At 33.8% G+C, this 21,032-nt stretch overlaps 1 protein-coding gene across 1 annotated transcript in view; it reads left to right on the top strand.

Annotated features, from left to right (window-relative positions):
• The window catches only part of LOC118184608 (uncharacterized), a 593,523-nt gene that overhangs the window by 8,291 nt on the left and 564,200 nt on the right, over positions 1–21,032 (top strand). The window lies entirely within an intron of this gene.

Below are 21,032 nucleotides of genomic sequence, written 5' to 3'. Positions count from 1 at the left end.
AGTGAACTATTGTTATTTTAATGTATATATGTTTTAATATTGGTTGTCGGCCGAAGGCATTTTGGATTTTGGACAGATAGCTGGATATTTCGCGGACCGGCAAATATTTCTTGCGGACAGGCGCCGTTCTGCGGACTGGCGGCTGAGAAACACTGGTGTAGTGGTTCTGCACGCTGGGCCGGTATTCCAGAGGTTCGTGGTTCGATTCCCGGCGAAGGCGATTGCTCATTTTCATTTTGCCTGCGTAAAAAAAAAAAAAAACATCCAATGTCTCTACAACCTAATGCGCATGCGCTTCGCGTAAACATTCTCCTTTGTCCGAGTACGACTGGGGACAATATGTGCTGCTAAAACGAAACGTTTATTTCCTCAAAGTTCGTTAGAGATATATTTCTCATTCAATTAATTCACTTCGCGGCAAGTCCAAAATACATAAAAACGCAAAATATCTTAATTAAAAATTTAAAGATATAGAAAACCATAAAACACCAAATACAGTTAAAACAATTGAAAATATTTTTTACAATTAAAATTAGAGTTTCTGTGCAAAAACAAGCAGTTCGGCCAGCAAGCAAAAAGGCCAAATTTTTCGGTGCACCGAACTAAAAGTTTCCTTTTGGTCTCACTCGGCAAAAAGACACTGAAAGCGTAGAAATTGAACTTGCTGTGGACACTATACTGAGTCAATACATGAAATAATTTAATAATTTAAATGATAATTCCAGAATGAATTACGCATGATTTAATTCGCAATAATAAAAGACGATATTATCTTTGTTGTTGCGAAGCTTAGTTTGTCTAGATTGGCAACAAATCCACTATTCCGCTAAGTTTAAAATGTAAACAAATATGGCTGCTATGCTAAAACATTATGCTGACTCGCACTTAAAAAATTTTAAATTGTTGATAATTCTACAACTATTGCATGCAGGTTAACTAAAGGCATAAAAACCTTAACCGGAAGATAAGAACAGCATAATTCAATCATTTTTAAACCAAAAAATAAAAGCACAATATACAAAGATATAAGGAACTGAGCTCACTGAGCCTAGTAACAGAGTGGATATGTATATATATAAATATTTATACACTTTTGGTGCGCCCCATTGCAACCAAAATAGGAGATGCACATCTACATGTTATAGCAGACCCACATACAAAATTCAACGTTCTGAGTCTATTCCTTTTTCAGTTATGCGAGATACATACGTACAGATGCCAAGAAAAAATCTCTGAATTCATTTTAAATCAGCTTTATAATTCGCTTGGGGGAAAAAGTCCTTTATTCTGTCCTTACGTACAGATGTCACGCAAAACATCGTTAAAATGCATTCGATAGCGGTCAAAATGGATATTTTCGTTGAAATATGGTACCCGAAATTTTTCGTGGTTATAATACTTCCTTTACTTCGTACAAGGAAGTAAAAAAGTAATTGAGATCTTTAGTTGGTTATTTTCCTCATAATTCGCAATGTTAAAACTTATTCGACAAGGGGTAGGGCCTCGCGCCTGGTGTTTGACACGGCCCTACGAGTCTTTCAGTCTTAAAGTAAGAAAAGAAAGGGAGTTTAAAAAGTTATAGTTAAGCAGAAAAAGCAATTAAACTATATATAAAATAAAGGAAACGTAATGAAATAGTAAATCATGCCTTTTGTTCACTGATTTACTGTCCCTGTCTAACAGAAGAAAAAGGGAGAGGGGATGTTATCTAATTCGATGTAATGAAGTGATGAAGGTATCGAAATACAGCAGTGGAAACACGCGAATTTTATGTTTCTACAGTAATCATGAGCCTGCCGCTACGAACTACGTAACTAATAGGGATTATTATGGGAAAGGTAGGGAATTGGTGATTTTAAATATCGCTTTAAGTACGTTCTCTGGTTCCAGGAGACCCTTTCCGATTCGCATGACCTCTAGTTCACAATCCCTCTTTGTGGTCATAAATATGTTAGCAGGGGATCACAATTATCGGTAGTCCTTGTTTTCGTACACATTACCTCTTCGTCAAATTTTACCACTCTTCTGCTTCTGTCATTCTCTCTATTCTCATTAGTTCCGTTTTATTGCAGTTCTCACGCTCGTAAAGTTACCGCAATATTGTCTCCAAAGTGCAAGAGTGGCTATACTGCTAGTGAAGTGTTTTACATAACATAAATCTTTCTGCCTTCGTTTGCTAAAGTATGTTATGTCATCTAATTCAGGAAATACATTTTTCTTTTCATTTTTCCCTCGTATTTTGCCGATTAGGTAAATAGACAAAATCCGTACTTTTAGTATCGGAGAAATACATTAGTATACAGTTAATTTTGAATCACTTTATTTAACAGTATGGTAATATAATGTAGGGGTACGTATGTGCGTAGCACTGTTAAAAAACAACGGCGCCTAGGGTCATCGAATTTTGAATAACGTAGTTCTCCATCCCAGCACGTGCACCTGGAACCCTAATTTGGAATTTTGCATTTCATGTTTTGTAAAATTTTAATGAATTTTTGATTAACAAACTCAACGATTTGAAAGCGACCATTGGCAACACTGCACGAAATAAAACACTTTTACCTCTAGCGCGCGAGAATTATATGGGAAATTTTAAACGTATGCTATTTTTAAATATGCTGTGATTTTGTTGTTGAATGGAATTGTATGTGGTGGAAATGCGAAGAACATGCTATTTAATTAATAAATTTAATACACAAAATGTTAATAATAAAAAGATAAAAAAGAGTTTAGTAAGCCACCTTACTAAGAAAATTGAATATTGATATGATGAACCGAGAAAAGACTGAAAAAAGATACAAAAATGTATGCCTACACTGTGCTGAAAATTCTAAACTTCTGCTCATTTTAAAATTTTCTCAATTTTTGAAACTGTATATGGTAAAGATGCGAAGAAAACAATGCTTATTAATAAAGCCAAAAAGGGAAAAAATAAAGCTGGGTTAGCAGGAGTAACTTTAACAGCAGACTAGCAGACTGCTGTTCAAGTTAGCAGACGTTGTAAATACAGATAAATTACTAAAATAAATTAACGAGCAACAATGATTTTCAAAGCTTAAATTTAGATAAATTATTAAAATAAAAAAAGATCTGAAAGCCTTCAGATTTTATATACGCCCAAAGGGATTTTTCCTTTACACACACATACATTTAGGCTAACGCCCCTTTGGACTAATACTTAAAAACAAACATGTATTTAGAATTTCCGACAGACATTCCCGCGCGATGGAGATAAAAATGATTTATTCCGTACAGTGTTGCATCAAAAATTCGTTAGTTTTTTAAAATAAGAAATAGGCAATGAAAAAAATTAAAAATTCAAGATTTGGACTTCCACTCGTCCATATTTGGGTGAAGGACTACGTTATTCAAAATTGGATGGGTGTAGTTACCGTTTTTTTTTCCAGTGCGAAACATTCATGCAGATCCTTCATTATTTAATTTCTTTAAATATAATACAGAGTGATAATATTTGGTGGCAAGAATTCGAAAACTGTTTCAACTCTTTTAATGATTCGACGCAAAATGCCGTTTCGAGACTAATAGCCCTTTAGGGCTAACGCCCCTTTGGGCTAAAAATTAAGCATTTGATGATACTCATGACTATCGATAACTTTCGTTCGACGATGTCCGGCTCTGACGATCAAAACTCCATTATCATCGATGATTTATAGGTAATCTGATATACTGTAGCAAATTTAAACAAATTATTAAAATAAAATTATGCAATTGGCAGATGAAGACGAAGGAGAAAATAGAAGTATTTATGTGTGACATTCTAGACAGGTACACTCCTACCCTATAAGTCCTTTTCTTAAACCATCAAGATTAATTTTATTTCACTCCTCCTTTACAGTCCATCCAATGTTTTGGGATCCCGCTTATAAAGAACTTGTTTTTGCAGTCCAAATGCACAGTGATCCACAGGAGACACATAAGGAGAGTTGGGTGGGATTCATTTAAATGGATAGCTTCCATTCCTGTTTCATTTCTCATTTTTTTCAAAAAATAGAGCTGCAGATTTGGAGGTATGGCTTAGAGCCTTATCCTGATGGAACTTAACACAATCAAGATTGTTTAGATAACGAGATGGAATTTCTTCTTTAAAAATAGGTATTAAAACATATTTCTGATAGTAATACGAATTAATTTTAATATTTTTTTTCTATTTTATTTTAAGTTTTCCATTATAAAAGAATCCAGTAACAACCACAAAACGTTTAGAAAAACTCTCCTTGTTTTCTCTGAACCAACATATTAAGTCTTTTTCTCCCCTTTTTCGGTAGTAAATCGATCTTTTTCTATGGCAATGGGATAAGTATATCCAAGTCTCATCAATTGTAACTATATATTTCCATTTTTCGCTCGCCAAATAATTTTCGTACAACAATCTGCGTATAGTCTTACGCCGAGAAACGTGTTCTATTATTTCGTTGTCCTAAATGTTTTTATTAAGCTTTATTTCTAAAGATATTTTGGTCTAACATATCGTAATATCTGTTTTTTTCTGCACATTTATTTCTGGTTATTCACGACATTTATATTCCCTCTATATTCATGTCTTTGTTCCTATGATAAAACTGATGATTTTCACATTTGTTTCCAATAAATAAGGGGAAAATTTCGATATTCAAATAATTTTATAGGGTATATCCCCCACCTTCTTCGCATGCCTTCGTGGTGTAGTTGTTCTGCATGCTGGGCCGGTATTCCAGAGGTCCGTGGTTCGATTCCCGGCGAAGGCGGTTGCTAATTTTTCATCTCTCCTGCTTCCAAAGAATACCTAATGTCTCTATTTTAATTCCAAGATTGTTTATTAAGACATTAATTCTGCAACCATTAACCCAGATTACAATTCAGCAAATATTTATATGCTCAGCATTATCTCTAAGGTTTAAACTCTTATCTAAGCAAACTAATTAAATTAATGAGTAATCTTCATGGCTGACGAATAAAAATTTTCCAACGTTAATGCAGTTTTGAATTTTCGAGATGTTTCGTTAAATACAGTTCTTTGCCGTCTATTCCGCTAAAATCAGAAAAAGGGGAAAAATAAAGAAATAAACATAAATCTAAAGTAATTAGAGAAAATACTATTATAATAGTTTAACATTAGCGGGAACCGTTTTATAAAGGATCAGTACATGATTATTCTGCTTCGCACTTTTTAAGCAAGCTATTTATGTGAGGAAAAGGAAATTTGTGATTGATAATTATATATTAAATTCTTTGTTTGTCAAAAACTGGTATCGAATTACTTTCTTTGATTACACGTCCTATTGTATTAAATGAATTCTCAGCTTATAAGTTATTTGTCCCGCCTTTCTAGCATGCCTCCGTCGTGTGTGGTCTGCAAGCTGGGCGCGTATTCCAGAAGTCCGTGGTTCGATTCCCGACGAAGGTGTTGCTCATTTTTCAATCTCTCTTTCTTCCAAAAAATCCTAATGAGTCTACAGTGGTGCCTGAACTAAAAAGGTGTTGGATGATGCTTCTCCTCACCCAGGATTTGGCGATAGGATCCCCTAAAAATCCCAGTCGCTCTTTAAAAGGGGGAGTATATAAGGTATTTCTTCCGCCTTTTTGTCATGCCTTCTTGGTGTGGTTGTCTGCACGCTGGGCGCGTATTCCAGAGGTCCGTGGTTTGATTCCCGGCGAAGGCTTTGCTCATTTTCCAATCTCTCTTTTTTCCAAAAAATCCTAATGCCTCTAGAAGCTGAATAATATAAGAAAAATATTTTTACTAAGGAAATACATATTCTTTCAGATGTACTAAAAAGCGTAAGAAAAATCAAAATCGATGCCAAAATGTGTAAATACCCCCTGTAGATGGATTCGCTGCAGATTTATATTACAGGTAGAAAGATGACTTTGCATGGCAATGTATCTGCAAGATGCTTATATGCATGTTTTGTTTTGTCCTGCAAATTTAGACAGAAATAAGAACGAAGAATAAATTATACAGAAGACTGTATTAAAGGAATACAGGTAATCGTCAAAGTTATGACGACCCATGTGTTTGCAGTCACCTCTCTGGGTATTGTACAGTATTTTGTGCAGTAGCAACATTTGTAAAACGCGTGGTTGTTATGCGCATAGTGTCAAAACATAATCTCCAAAAATTTATAGGACTCTTTTAAGCTCCTTTCTAATCTCAAACATTTACAGTCATCAAACTCTAATTTAAAAACCTTTTAATCTCTAAATTTCATGTACCATATTTGCCGGCGTATAAGACGCACTTTTTTCTTTGAAATTAGTTCTGAAAAACGGGGTGCGTCTTATACGTCGATACTTATTGCTTCGGTACGTCGTTTGTGAATGGGTCAAAGCTTCATGGGATGATGCGAAAACAGAGACAATGGTTAAATCATTTAAGAAGTGTGGTATTAGTAATGCGGTGGATAGTACAGAGAACAATTTATTGTATGAAGGACTCAGATGCTGATTTAGAAGAGGTTTCAAGTGACTCCTCATTGAGCTCTGGAGATGAGTGTTTGGGTTTTGACGGAGGAGATTAAAAGGTGCTCTTTCCTAGATAGATTGGGTATTTGCAGAAATTTTTACTTCGTATTTGTATTCCTTTATATTTAAAATACTGTAATTACATTATAATGATAGTAATAAAGTTTTATCCTTCAAAAATGTATACAAAAAAGTGGATGCGTCTTATAGATCGATGCGTCTTATAGATCGGTGCGTCTTATAAGCTGGCAAATTTTATCTTGCCATCGATTTTATCTTGCCAGTTTATGTTCATTTTTCATTCACTCGAGATTTTAAAATACTTCAGGTGATCGAACTTCCTAACTTATTTTAATGGAGCACTACTAAATTTCTTCTTTTAAGATGCTTCATTCGAATACCATTAACTGCACTCGCATACATACAGTTCTTTGTACTAAAATTAATCCCTAATTGCATAATTTAATATAGCCTCAGCCTCCTAAAATAAACTCCTCAGGAATGCTTGGCACGATTTGGTTTGATAAAGATAGTTAACAATAACAAAGCACACGAATCTAGCACAGTTATCTGAAGCCAGTCATCTGACAAATATCCCAAGTCTATTTTTATATCTCTATTGCAGAATATTACACTTTGCCTCAGCTTACTAATAAAACACTTTTTGATGCAATCGATAAACGCTATTTCAATAACAGCTATCGGCAGTTTCATTACGTTACATATTTATGATAGTTGTAACTCAGTTACAAATTCAGTATGCTCGTTAGGTAACCAAATATTACTTCAGGTTACTAAATGAAATACGAAAGCTTTCCTTCATTCTTTCAGCGTCGTAGAAGCGGTTTTGTGAGGCAAGCACGAACGGGTGAAACCAACTTCGTAAGAAATATTCACTCTCGGTATCACGTACGTAAAATGCAGTTGGCAACCTCTCAAGAAAACTGGAAGTTCAAACTACTGCTTTTATTTTTTTAATGGTTTTGCGAGTACAACTAACGTCATAGATCAGGATCTATGCTTGCGTGTTCGTTCAGGTGGTGGCAGTGGTGACGAATGGGAGCGCGACTCTAAGAATCCCACGGAAGACTACTCAGGAAGAAAACTGAAGGCAACTTAACTACCGTTACCTTTATCGCAATATACCGCTATTCTCTCAAACAAAGAAACAGAAACAAAATATTGAAGAATGCATACATAAAAAGAAACGCGTGGAAGGAAAGGTATTCCTTCATGCACGTTCTCGTGCTGAAGGTGGTAGCTACTGGAAGAATCGGGTTTCGAATCACGGGGAGAACACAATTTGTTTTCTTGCTTGTTTCTTCTGTTTTCTTGATGCTTTCTTTCCTAAAGTTTCAGATTTTAAATTACGTCCAAAGGGGCGTATTTTTAACATTTTGTGTGTTTTACCTTTATTTATTAAATATCATGTTCTTTAAGAAAGCAATGTCGCAAAATAATTTTAAAATGAGCATATCTTTAGAATTTACGATACACAGTTCTGCGCGCTGGAGATAAAAAGGTCATTTTTCAATTACGTCTACAGGTGGGCCCGTGAACATCGAGACTGGACCACGGATAAATCGGAAGACAGTGGCTTGGTAGAATGAATCACGATTTCCCGTTTATCACGTCGATGGCCGTGTCGGGGTACACCGTCTTCCAGGCGAACAGTTGCTTCCCTCTGTACAACAGGTCATACACAGGCTGGTGGTGGTAGTATTATGCTCTGGCGGACGTTTTCGTGGGCGCCTCTGGGACCCTTAGTTGTGGTAAAACAGAAAACACCATGAAAGATGCGGACTTCCCGAACATAATTACGGATTAGTTGCACCCTTCTATGGTGTCTGTCTTCACAACTGGGAATGCAATTTTCCAGCAGGACAACGCCCTATGCCACAAGCTCGAATTATATTGAAGTGATTCGAGGTGTATAAGGATGAATTCCAATTAATGTGCTGGCCACCTAACTCACCGGATCTTAACCCCATACAGCACAATTGCGATGTCATGGATCGGCAGCTCAGAGCTCAAACACCACCATCTCGGAACATCTCGACTTTGCGTGACTGCTGCTTAGGTATTTGGTGTAACCTGTCTCCAGTCATCCATGCCAAGAGGAGCTGCAGCTGGTTTGTAGGCCAAAGGTCACGCAACGCGTTATTATATAGATAGTGATGATGTTTTGGCTCTTCATACGCAGATTAACTTATTTGCTCCGTTGACGTGCAGAATCAAGAGTTTTCCGCATTTTACTTAAGTAATGTGCACATTAATAGCTTCCATATCGTTTAAGTTCAAGAGTTTGTCGCTTTGATGATTAATTATATCAGCTAATTTGTTGCTTGTTTCATTGTATCCGTTGATTCTTCAGCTATCGAAAAATAAATAAAAACATTATGCTAGTTTAAGCATACAGAAACGTTGCTGTTGTCCCAATAAAGTAAAGAACTTGTGTGCACTTTAACGAGTGCCTAGTAGGTAGTGCGCAGATTATCTAAATAATGTTCAGATTTTCTAGGTAGTTTGAGAACAATTTCGTAAACAGTTTCGTCCCTTTAACGGATCACCCTAGTTAATTTGCAAATTACGTAGATAATCTGCAGCGTAACTGATTTCTGAACTTTAGCTGCATATTTCCTAAGTTGCATTTTCAAGAAATGAAAAATTAAATTAAATTTCGTTAATCGGCCCAGTATAAAGGCAGCTAACGAACAGTCATTTTTATACGTGTGTGTGTGCAATGCGCTTTAATTTTCAGTTTTCGAATTCTCTCTCTCTTTTTTTCCCCAAGAAAGGGCTCGCAGCATCTACATGCTGTTCTGGAAGTTAACAGTTATTAAGATCTGGAATAATAAGAGGAAGCTTAGAGCTATGGAACTGGAGCTCAACAATAATTAAGATACAGTTTACGGAAGTGTTTTTCAAAATTCGTATTCTTAGGACCCTTTTTTTCGGAGGGCGAGGGAAGGAAAGAAGAGAATGGAGAAAAACTATCTAAAGAAATACTTATCACAATGGAAATAGGTTTTCGCCGAATAAGTTTAATGAAACGTCCCACAGAGAAACGATAAAATGAATTCGTGTATATTTACTTCATCAACCCTTTTATCGAAAAATTCTGTAATGAAAAAAGTTTGCGAATGCTTAATTAGAACCCCTCTTGCAAAAAGCTAAAGAAATATACTTACACTGTAAGAAAAATTAATTGTATGTAATCATAGCTATTTAATGCAAATTGTGCTTGCCTGATAAAAGATAATAAACATAAAAAAAAAGTGCAAAGTGAGTAATTTCCGGATTTATTTGCTTTCCGGAAAGAAAGAAAAAATAAAATTTCGGCTTCCTTCTTTGATGAAATGCATTACTCCCCAAATGTGGTTGAATTGGCCCAAGTTTGTTTATCTACTTTGGAGGGGATGTTAGCTTGATAATAGAATCTGTTTCCTGGTAAAGTGGGATGATATAGTACACTCTTCAGTACCTTCAGGAGTGCAAGGTAAATTGCATGTACTAGCATCTTCTTTTTAAAAACACGCAAGGCATCCTTTTGAAAATGGCGTCTTTACTCAGCTGCAAAATCTTCTGAAACCTTTTACAGGAAAGCCTTCAGCTTGGACAAAGACTTTCGAGCTATTAACATCTTCATAGAGCTTTAACAGCTGAGAGTCACATAAAAAAACCTCCTGCTATCGTTGATAATAAATATTACACTGCTTTTCATTGAAGTCAACGTCAAAATACTGTTAGGACGGCCAGTGCCATTTCCACAGTGCAATAGTGTTTAGTTCGAAATAATGGTGGATTCTCTTTAAATTTTTCAGTAGGTAAGCTTGCGTGCTTAACTCTAGATTGGTCATCCCTCAAGCCATTCGGCGCCAGTCATAACGTTTCCAGAGATCCATCTTCTTTTCTTGAACTTCGCTGTACTAGAAACGTAAATATATGTCTCAGTTAATAATAAGTAAAACAGTTGGCGTAATGTGAGTAAATTTAAAAATTATTATTTCGAAGATTAAATGGAATCTCCCTCTCTTTTCAGCTGCCAAAGTAAAAATGAAATAAATAAATAAAATTCTGAAAGCTTTTGAATTTTATATTACACCCAAAGGGGCGATTTTTTTAACATTTTGTGTGTTACCTTTATTTGTTAAATATCATGCTCTTCGCACTTAAACCATAAAATTCAGTTCAACAGCAATATCGCAAAATAGTTTTAAATTGAGCATATTTTTAGAATTTGCGATACAGAGTCACGCGCGCTGCTTTTTCTGTACAACGTTGCCATTGCTGGCTTTGAAATCCTTGAGTTTGTTAATAAAAAAATTCGTTAAAGTTTTACAAAATATGAACTCTATAATAAAACAAATTCCAAATTTCAAATTTAGGCTTCCAGATGCCCATATTCTCAAGAGGATTACATCATTCAAAATTGGATGGCTCTAGGTACCATTGTTTTATCACAATGCGAGAAACGTATATACACTGATGTAGATTTTTCATTCTTTAATGTTTTCAAATGTAATAGAGGGCGATAGTATTTGATGGCAACAACTTGGAAAGTGAAACGGACATTTAGAGCGATTTGATGCAAAATCGCAAAACGAAAACAATAGTCCCTCAGGGACAAAGCCCCTTTGGGTTAATGAAAGATAGGACTGCGCAAGATAGGCAGTGAAATGCATAAGGTGTTTTTAACCAAATGATAGAAAATTAAGTTACTGGTGGCATATACTTACTGACAGATGTACAAGAAGCAGCTAAGAAATTTCTTGAAAAGCTATGAGGTATTTCTCCCACTTTTCCTAGCGTCCTTCGTGGTGTAACGGTAGCATGCTGGGCCGGTATTCCAGAGGTCCGTGGTTCGATTCCTGGCGAAGGCGGTTGCATATTTTTCATATTTTCTGCTTCCAATTAAACTAATGACTCTACAAAGCTTTCGATAAAAACGGAACATAATTGAGATAACTAACCAGAAAGAAAGATTTTGATGGTTGTGAATGTCTCCAGGAAATCTAATTTGCCAAACGAAGACATGTTTTGAATAATTATGGCTGCCGAAAGACAAAAAATGTGATTCTTTTACCAACAGTTATTGGCAATGGAGGAATTATAAATTTATTTTTTTCGTATGTAAGTCTCACCTCTTTAGTTCGTTTATCATTGAGCTGGAATCTTCTCGCATTTTTCTCTGTTCTTCTCCCGTACGCATATACTCCTTTTCATTATGTGTACTCTTGCAGCAGCAAAATATGCTTAACATTTAAAACTATAGGCTTTCAAATTTACTGATGTTAGGCAATTGCTTATGTCTAATGCCACTAGACCATTAGACAACGGGCTCTCCAATATCTCGCCACGCGATAAGAAATACCAGACAGTGCAGGGCCCTCATCCAAATGTAAAGAAGTCATGAGAACGTGTAGGAAAGTCCCCAATGTTAAAATGAAAAAGAGGCAATAATGCCCAGTTAACATTCTAAAAGTTGCAACTGCAACCGCATGAGATGTATCATGCGGTAAGTTTTCTTGAAAAGAGTACATTCAAAGGTCTGCCATTGGAAAGATGCAAAGAGCACCAGGAAATCCTAGTTATTTTCAATTTAGCTGAATGAAATTGCAATTTCATGAAGGATTTCTGAAGAATAAGAAAATGGAATAGTAGAAGAGAAAAAGGGAATAGTAGAAAAGAAGAATGGAAAAGTATAATTGAAGAATGGAAGAATTGAATAGTTCCTTTCTTAGCAGGTAATCAGCTCTCTGTGACTAATTCCCTCAACATTCTGTGTTCTTTTTTGTTTCAAGTAAATAAATATTTGAAAGGATTCGTGAATATTATAAGGTTGAATTGGAGGATGATCCGGTCCCCCTTGTCAATGAAGACCTTATGACCAATGTAGGTCCCCTCGATCATGCCAAGCTTGTTAATAAATAATAAACATACAAAAATGAAACACAAACATACAAAACAGTAATACAAACAAGACAATTTCAATTCCAATAAAACATACAAAATATACATAATATTCAACCGAGAAAATGTATTGACAAACCTTATTTTATAATGCTATCAAAACATATTCTTATTTTATCTATAATTTTTAAAATTATATATTATATAAATATAAGATCAATCACACAACTTTAAATAAAAACAAAAGATCAGAGCAGTCTTAGATCTCAATACCACAGATGTTTCTATTAGAATTAAGATAATTCATAAATACTCTGGCAGTCCCCTTAAGTAACTATTATTATAAGGTATTTTCTTTCTCCTTCGAGCATGCCTTCGTGGTGTAACGGTAGCACAATCGGCGCGTACTCGAGATGTCCAGGTTCGAGTCTCGGTGAGGGTATTGCACATGTTTCATATCTCCTGCTTCAAAATAACCTAATGATTCTACACTACATTTTTGTATCAGATTGCAAAGAAATGTGTTAGAAAATTTAAAACGTAGTTTATTAATCTTCTTAGTGAAATAAATTTCATAAATTACGGAAAATTCAGAAAACTAATTTGTATGAGACCGTGTGTCAACCGGATATCCGAGTAACTGAGTTATCACTTTTCCTTACGCCAACTGTTCATTTACTCTGTAATATGAATAACAGAATTTTATTTCCTTATTTACTATTATTTCAGTTGCTTAAATATATTGTTTATGTTACGCTTATTATTTATCTGTTTAAAGAAATAACATTACTGTATTGTTATGGCTTTTGTATTGATTTCGCTATTTTTTTAAATAGAATTAATTAAAATTGTTTTATATTGCCGTGCAATGCAGCACAAGACTTAACTGAAGAGAAAGCTACGCCGAAAAAATTAAAAATACAGGAGCACGTGCATTTTAAACAGATATCTCGTAATTCTACGCTTTGCCTTCCGGAAAAATCGAGAAAATACCAGAATATTTTCGTGCTGATTAAAAAGCTTATAAAAGCGGGAGGGAAACATCTCAATTCGGTAGTAGTTGTTTACGTATTGCTGTTAAGGACTGTAGCGAATTCGTGATGAATTCGGATTAGCTTTCTCTGTTTTGAATTAAGTTCTGTTGAATGTTTTAATAGTTTTAAACATAACTACTGAGAGATATTGCAATATTGTACGAATATCTGAGGAAATTTAAGCATTTTGTTTCATTTGTTGTGATAATAATAAATTTTATTTACTTTTCATCGGACTTGTGCATTCAATTCATAACGAACCCGTACGCACGCAACAATATTACTTCAAATTTAAGTTAACTTTTATTCAAATGTTTAAGACGTAAAACTGGAGTACAGTTTAAATTCAAAGAGAATAGTTTAACTTCTTATTTATGTCGATTTCCCGTAATGTCGTAAAGATATCCTTAAAGAAATTGTCAAAACAATATCCGAAAAAAAAATAAACTGAAAGCTTTCAGATTTTATATTACGCCCAAAAGGGCGTTTTTTTTAACGTTTTGTGTGTTACTTTTATTTATTAAATATCTTGTTCTTCGCACTTAACACACGTAAAATTAAGTTAGGTGTGTTTCCTTTTTACTTCGTACAAGGAAGTAAAAGGTTTGAAAGACAAAATGATTATGTTCAACGATCCCCCCCCCCCAAAAAAAAAATCATTAAAAGTTTTTTGCTATCTTTTGGTTCCGAATGCAAATGATAAGGGAGTTAAAGCTTTTATACTGTTCGATAAAAAGAAATCCAGATTTAATTAAACTAGTAAATATTTGGCACATTAACATAAGAAAGGTTTCGCCTTTTATTGAATGATTATTCAATCGAAGTACTTATTTGTTCTGGACCCCTCTGTATAATTGAATATTGATTTACAAGCTAGCTGTTTTTAAAGACCCTCTCACTTTGTTCAACGGATTTGATAACGTTGTAATACAAAAATCAGTTTCAGCTTCATTTTTTTATTTCACATAGCATATTTCTAACAGTTTAGTATTAGCACAGAATTAAATATTTGAGTTTAATATTAAGTAAAATGTATCCTTGGATGGCGCTTTATTTTATAAAAAAATGTATTCTTTTCTATGAAGGCTGGCAACACTGATCCTGTCCTTCAAGGACCGAAAGTATTCCATGTTACTGACCGGAGTAAAATTATGAAGTAAGAAAAACAACGTAAATACGTAGTAAAAAGGAAGTGACTGTTTCAACGTCACGAGAGCAGAGTCAAAATCAAAATTTGTGGAATGAAGCTTTAAAAATTCTAACAAAAACTGGATTAGGTATTTCTCCCTCCTTCCTAGCGTGCCTTCGTGGTGTAGTGGTTCTGCACGCTGGACCGGAATTGTAGAGGTCCGTGGTTCGATTTCCGGCGAGAACATTGCTCATTTTTCATCTCTCCTGCTTCGAAAATACCTAATGTCTCTACAGTTGCGGCCGAACTAAAAAGGTGGTGGATGATGATTCTCCTCACCCAGGATTTTTCGATTGGGTCCCCTAAAAACCCTAGTCGCCCTTTAAAAGGGAGAGTATATAAGGTATTTCTCCTGCCGTCCTAGCATCCCTTCGTAGTGTAGTGGTCTGCTCGCTGGGTGCATATTACAGAGGTCCGTGGTTCGATTCCCGGCGAGGGTATTGCTCATTTTTCATCTCTCCTACTTCTAAAATACCTAATGACTCTACAACTTTATTAACAAAAGTTGACAGATTTGAGTGAATGGGGAATCACTTAAAGAAATTCAATTCATAAGTTGAAGAAATCTTTTGAAAAATTTTAGCAAAATTTGTACAGTTTCAGCTTTATATCAGAATTTGTTGCTCTTTTTTACTTCGAGTTTGCTCAGCAGACAGCGCTACAATAATTGCTTCCCACTTTTTTTTTGTTTTGTTTGAAATACACTTTGAATTTTTATTGCTTTCATTTCTCGGATTCCTCGTGCGGCCTGAAATGAATTTTTCTCACAAACCTTGCGCGTATGCGATCCAGTGAATGCAGCTATGGCTTGAATGATTAAGTCTTTTTTATTTCCCTGTACGAAGTAAAGGAAGTATTGTAAGCGCGAAAACTTTCGGGTATCATATTTCAACGAAAATAGCCATTTCGACCACTCTCGAATCAACTTGAACGATGTTTTTGTACATGGCATGCGTACTTATGAAAAGCATGAAGAACTCGTTTTTCCAAAACGGATCGTAAATCGGATTTAAAAGGGGTTCAGAACAGATTTGTTCTTGTCGTCTGTAGGTACGTATGTATATCTCTACATATAATAAAACAAAGAGTCTGTGTGTGTCTTTCGTTTGCGCTGCGCGTAAGTTAATAGACTCACGGCTACGAAATTTGGTACATAGGTGCATCTAGACAAGAGCCACTGCACCTCGAAGCGACTTTTTCGAAATTCGAATTCAATTTTTTTTTTAAATTTTATGTTTTGTGACGAAATCGCGTCATTTTGAGACATAATGGGCTATAGGAAAGCGAGATTTTACTCTACGCACTCCATTTCACATCGTCATGAAACGTAGGCACTTAGCTATTTTAGGAACTTAAAATAAATTTCGTGTTTCAATAAATCGATTAAATACGAATTTATTTAACAAAGTGAGCTTAACACCTTTTCAACGGGATTTTTTCTAAAAAAGTTTATTTTTAAAAATGTACAGTTTATTTTTCTTTGATTTTTGGACACGTTTAACTTTTATCCTTGCGACTGCTTTTACAAAAAGAATTTTGGAAAAATGATAATATTTTGTACTTTTAAAAAAATTTTTAAATTGTTCCGAATACACTTCTCACATTTTTAAAAATGTGATTTTGGCAACAATTTTCCTTTCTTATTGTTGTTGATAGATTTTTGATGAAACCGCATCATTTTGAATAGTTTCATTCTTTTAGAAATATGGGTTTGGCAACAATATTTCATCGTATTTCTGATATCACTGTTTTTAAGAGATAGGCATTATTGAGTTTCTTTCATGTTCTGTTCATAAGATATTGAAAAGTTTTGCATGATTTTTTTCCTTCAAAGGAAAATAGGGTAATTTTTTTTATTAGGATAATTAATATTTGTATTAAGGGATATAGCTTATTTCATTGTAATTTTTTTCTCTGGAAAATATAAGATAAAATATCATTATTTATACATTGCTTTTCAGAATTTTTTGTTTTTTGTATTCTTTTATGTTATTTATTGCTCATTTCACTGTTTTTAAGATATTGAAAAGTTTTGAGTGATTTTTTTAGGAAACAAAGTTCTTAACCTCCTTTATACCATTTGAGTTCTTAAGATTTTGCAAAGGGAAGGTTGTTAATTTATTTATTAGCATAATTAATATTTGTATTAAGGAATATTGCTTATTTCATTGTAATTTTGTTATAATAATAACTTTTTTTATGAAGTTTTTCTGCAGAGTAAAATTCTATGCAGTTTTTAAATTTAACGTTTGGTGTTCCCTTCAGCCATTTTTCCGGTACATTTAAAAGCCAGACGAAGGCTGGCAGCGAAGCTGCTAGTATAACATATAATTAAAAGTGATTAGCTGCAGAACGCTGAAACACGAGGCTGGTTTAACATGTAGTTATGCACTTTTCTTTTTTTTTGCAATTGGTCGCACCAAACGTTTGTGTTTGGGTTTGCGTATATATATGTATATTCCCAACCTGTTACCCGGCTCGGTGAGCTCAGCATTTTAATTCTTATATGTAAGTTGTGCATTTTTGCTTTAGATGTGGTTTAATTATCTTGCTTCGGCTCATGTTTTTATGCCTTTAGTTAATCTGCATGCAGTAGTTGTAGAATTATCAACAATTTAAAAGTGACGCTAGGCCTAACGAGGCCACCAATTGTTTACACTTGAAACTCTTAGTAGAATAGTGAATTAAGACAGCACCAACATCAGTGTCATTTTGCCTAGTGGGATCGAAAGTTAACTTTGAGTTTTGTGCACCGAAAATTTGGTGTTCTTGTCTATTCGCCCACATGCTCGTTTTTGTGTAGAAATTCCAAAATTCTAATTCTTTTTAATTATAAAAACTGCTTTTTAAACTATTTTTAACTGTATTTGGTGTTTTAAGTTTTTCTGTATTCTACAATTTTTAATGAAAATGCTTTGAGTTTTTATATATGTTTTCCTTGGCGTGGAATGAGAACTGAATAGATTGAATGAGAAAATTATGTGTAATGAAATTCGAGGAAATAAATTTAAGTTGTACGAGGAAGTCAAGTCCAACATCATGTATTTTTAATTAAATAAATGTAAAAGTTTGTATGCGGCATTAATTTATGATGAAATGATATCACAACAAATTTTCTTCTGTTTTTTTTGGCGCTGCTGGTTTGAACAGCTTTTTTAAGGGGTGTTGGGACCCAAAAATCCTCAAAAAATGGCGATTTCGGATTTTTGCATTTTCAAATTCTCTCCACGTTTATCTTTCTAAAAATACCATTTTTTAATCTCTATGAAAATTAGAACTGTAAAAAATCTGGTTTTAATTTGTCATCGAATGCTTTGATAAATGAGAATTTTTACATTAAAAACGCGTTTTTCTCCAAACGTGATTTTTTTTATATTCAATGTACCTTTTCTCAGGAACTACTGATCGCAGGTATCTAAAATTTTTATGCCTTATTTATTAGGTTTCCTAATATTTACTAAAATAATTTTTTTGTGATAAATTAAGAAGAAAAAAAAATTAAAAATTTTTTTGTCTGAGAAAAGTGCTAAATTTTACTATGCCTAACAAAATATTCTGTAAGTTACTCTAAAATTCAAAATGTATCGAAACTCGTTTTAGTATAATCAGGTAGGTGTACTTTAATTACACAAAAAATTTCAAGCATGTATCTACAGCAGATTTTGAGAAAAGGTATATCGAAATTGACCAATTTAACATTGTCGGTATAGGGATTGAAGATACCCCTTAAATGTACAGATTCCATGCTCTGTAAATTTGATTTCTGGGGAACTTAATCTTGCAAATAGCAGATTTAAAATTATTTCACGCAAATAAACTAGAATCTGCATGTGGAGTCAGATAGTAATTTCTCTGTGCATCTTACAATTTTGTAGTTTTTAATTTAATTTTTTTAACTTTTAAAAATTTTAATGGTAAATTCTTCGAGCTGTTATACGGTAATCTAAAGTTCCGGAACACGATCTATCGAATAATGCTTTTCTCAGGAAATATTTTATGTTTTTTTTCATAATTTTTTATTCTTACTATTTCGGTTTTGCTCTAGATGGCGCTAAAGTACTTTTTCCTTTTATTTATTATTTCTTTGTTATAATTCGCTTATTTTACCGATGCGTGTATAGTGGAAAATATTTTCCACTTTAAAGAAGAAAAATCTGATGTGTACACCATATGACGTTCTAGTACGGAATATTACATTATACGTATTTTTTCCTGCAATTTCATTTAAAGTTATTTCCACGAATTTCATTAGATGCATTTCTCATTCAATTAATTCAGTTCTCACTACGTGATACATATGAAATATATAGAAATATAGAATATCAGTAAAGCCATAGAAATATAAAATATGATATAGATAATAGAAAATGAAAAATATAAAACACCAAATACCGTTAAAACAATTGAAAACAATTTTTACAATTAAAATTACAGTTTCTACGCAAAAACAAGCAATACGGCCAGCGCGCAAGAAAAGGCATATTTTTCGGTGCACAAAACTGAAATTATACCTTTTTTTTTTATTTATTTAAAGAAAAAGAAATCCTCGTGCACCACAAAGTATCACACGAGACTTACAAGGAAAAAAAAACACAAGTAAATACAAAAGTAAAATTATACCTTTGGTCCGATTTGGCAAAAAGACACTGAGAATGCAGAAAATGACTTAATTCACTATTCTGCTAAGTTTCAAATGTAAAAAAATATGGCTGCTATGGTAAAAAAATTAGGTTTAGCTACATTTAAATAACTTTTAAATTGTTGATAATTCTACAACTACTGCATGCAGATTAACTAGAGGCATAGAAACGTTAACCGGAAGACAAGAATAATATAATTCAATCATTTTGAAAGCAAAAAATGCAAGAATAAAAAACTGAGCTCACGGAACCGAGTAACAGACTGGGTATATATATTTATATACTTTTGGTGCGGCCAATTGCAACCAAAAGGGGAGGTGCACAACTACATATCATGCAGTGTCACATACGAAATTTCACCTTTCTGAGGCTACTCGTTTTTGAGTTATGCGAGTATATACGTTACATAAACTACGTAAATACGTACATACGTACAGACGCGACAAAAAAAAAAGTCTTTTCTGAAAGTTTCATAATTTGTTTCGGGAAAAACCGTGCTTTACTCTGTCTTAAGTACAGACGTCAGGTTAAAAACATTTTTAAATTGCATTCGATAGGGGACAAAATGGATATTTTGGTTAAAATATGATACCCCAAAATTTTCGCGATTACAATACTTTTACTTCGTATAAGGAAGTAAAAAGGTTTACGTCGCATTCCCCTACAAAATGCAGAACAGTTTTAACATTTTGAAATTTTAGTGGCAAACTCCTCGAGGTGTTATACAGTAATCTAAAGGACCGGAACACCATCTATCGAATAATGCTTTTTCCGGAAGAATTTCATAATTTTTTATTCTTATTATTTCGGTTTTGTTCTAGATGGCGCAACGGTACTTTCTCGTTTTATTCATTATTTCGTTGCTGTATTTCACTTATTTTACTGATGCATGTATAGTGCAAAATATTTTTTACTTTACGGAAGAAAAAGGTGTACGTCTCATTTGCCCACAAAATGCTGAAAGATTTTCTGCAAAATCCATTTCCGTCCATACTCTAGCGTATTTTCAGTATTCCGATATCAATCTATGTTTAAATTTTGCCTAATTTAAAATTTGAAATTAGCGTTTTCTTTTGTATTTAATAACTATTAGAAACGTTAGAGTACTTTAATTCCTAAATACTCAACAGCTCAGATGCAAACTTCCGTATTTTTCATCTTTTTAAATGAAAACGCGTAAGAGTGGCTGTGAATTTTGAATTTTTGCAATTCGTGTTTCGCACAATTCTTAATGGTTAGCTTACGTGTTCTAGGTTAAGCAAATATTATTATAAGAAACCCGGGAGCCTCGCTGGCGTTATTCCAAAAATATTTCCAAACCGAGAAATGAAACACAAGACAAACAAAAGATGTGTTGTTGTTATACGTGCATCTATTGTGCGGAATAAAATACGTGACCGTATTTTTTTAGCTGCATTTCAAGGATTATATCTCTAGTGTGTTCGAATTTTGTAAATTTTATGTCCCTAACTTTGTAGTATGGATAGAATAAAACAATTAGAATTATTCGTGTTTTGTATTTTTCAAGAATCTATTTCCTTACATTTTTGTGATAATGATTGGATTGGATTGTGTGATGACGGAATGAATGACTTGTTTATTTTTCACTCATTGTATTGTGACTACAAGTGAATGACTTATAGAGTCAGTTAACACATTTTTAGTATTTTCTTGATAACTGATTATGAAATTTAAACTAGCGAGCTGCCGCCAAAGGAGAATTTTTAAGTTCTATATACACCCGAAAAGAAAATGCATAGAAACAATTTCGGTATGAATGAAATCAGTTCATTC

Source organism: Stegodyphus dumicola, chromosome 1 (assembly GCF_044657685.1).
Source record: "Stegodyphus dumicola isolate Sdum_Otavi_A_Nest chromosome 1, ASM4465768v1".
In the NCBI taxonomy this organism is placed as follows: Eukaryota; Metazoa; Arthropoda; class Arachnida; order Araneae; family Eresidae; genus Stegodyphus; species Stegodyphus dumicola.
Note: the sequence above shows the minus strand (reverse complement) of the source record. Positions and strands in the feature narration are given on the sequence as shown.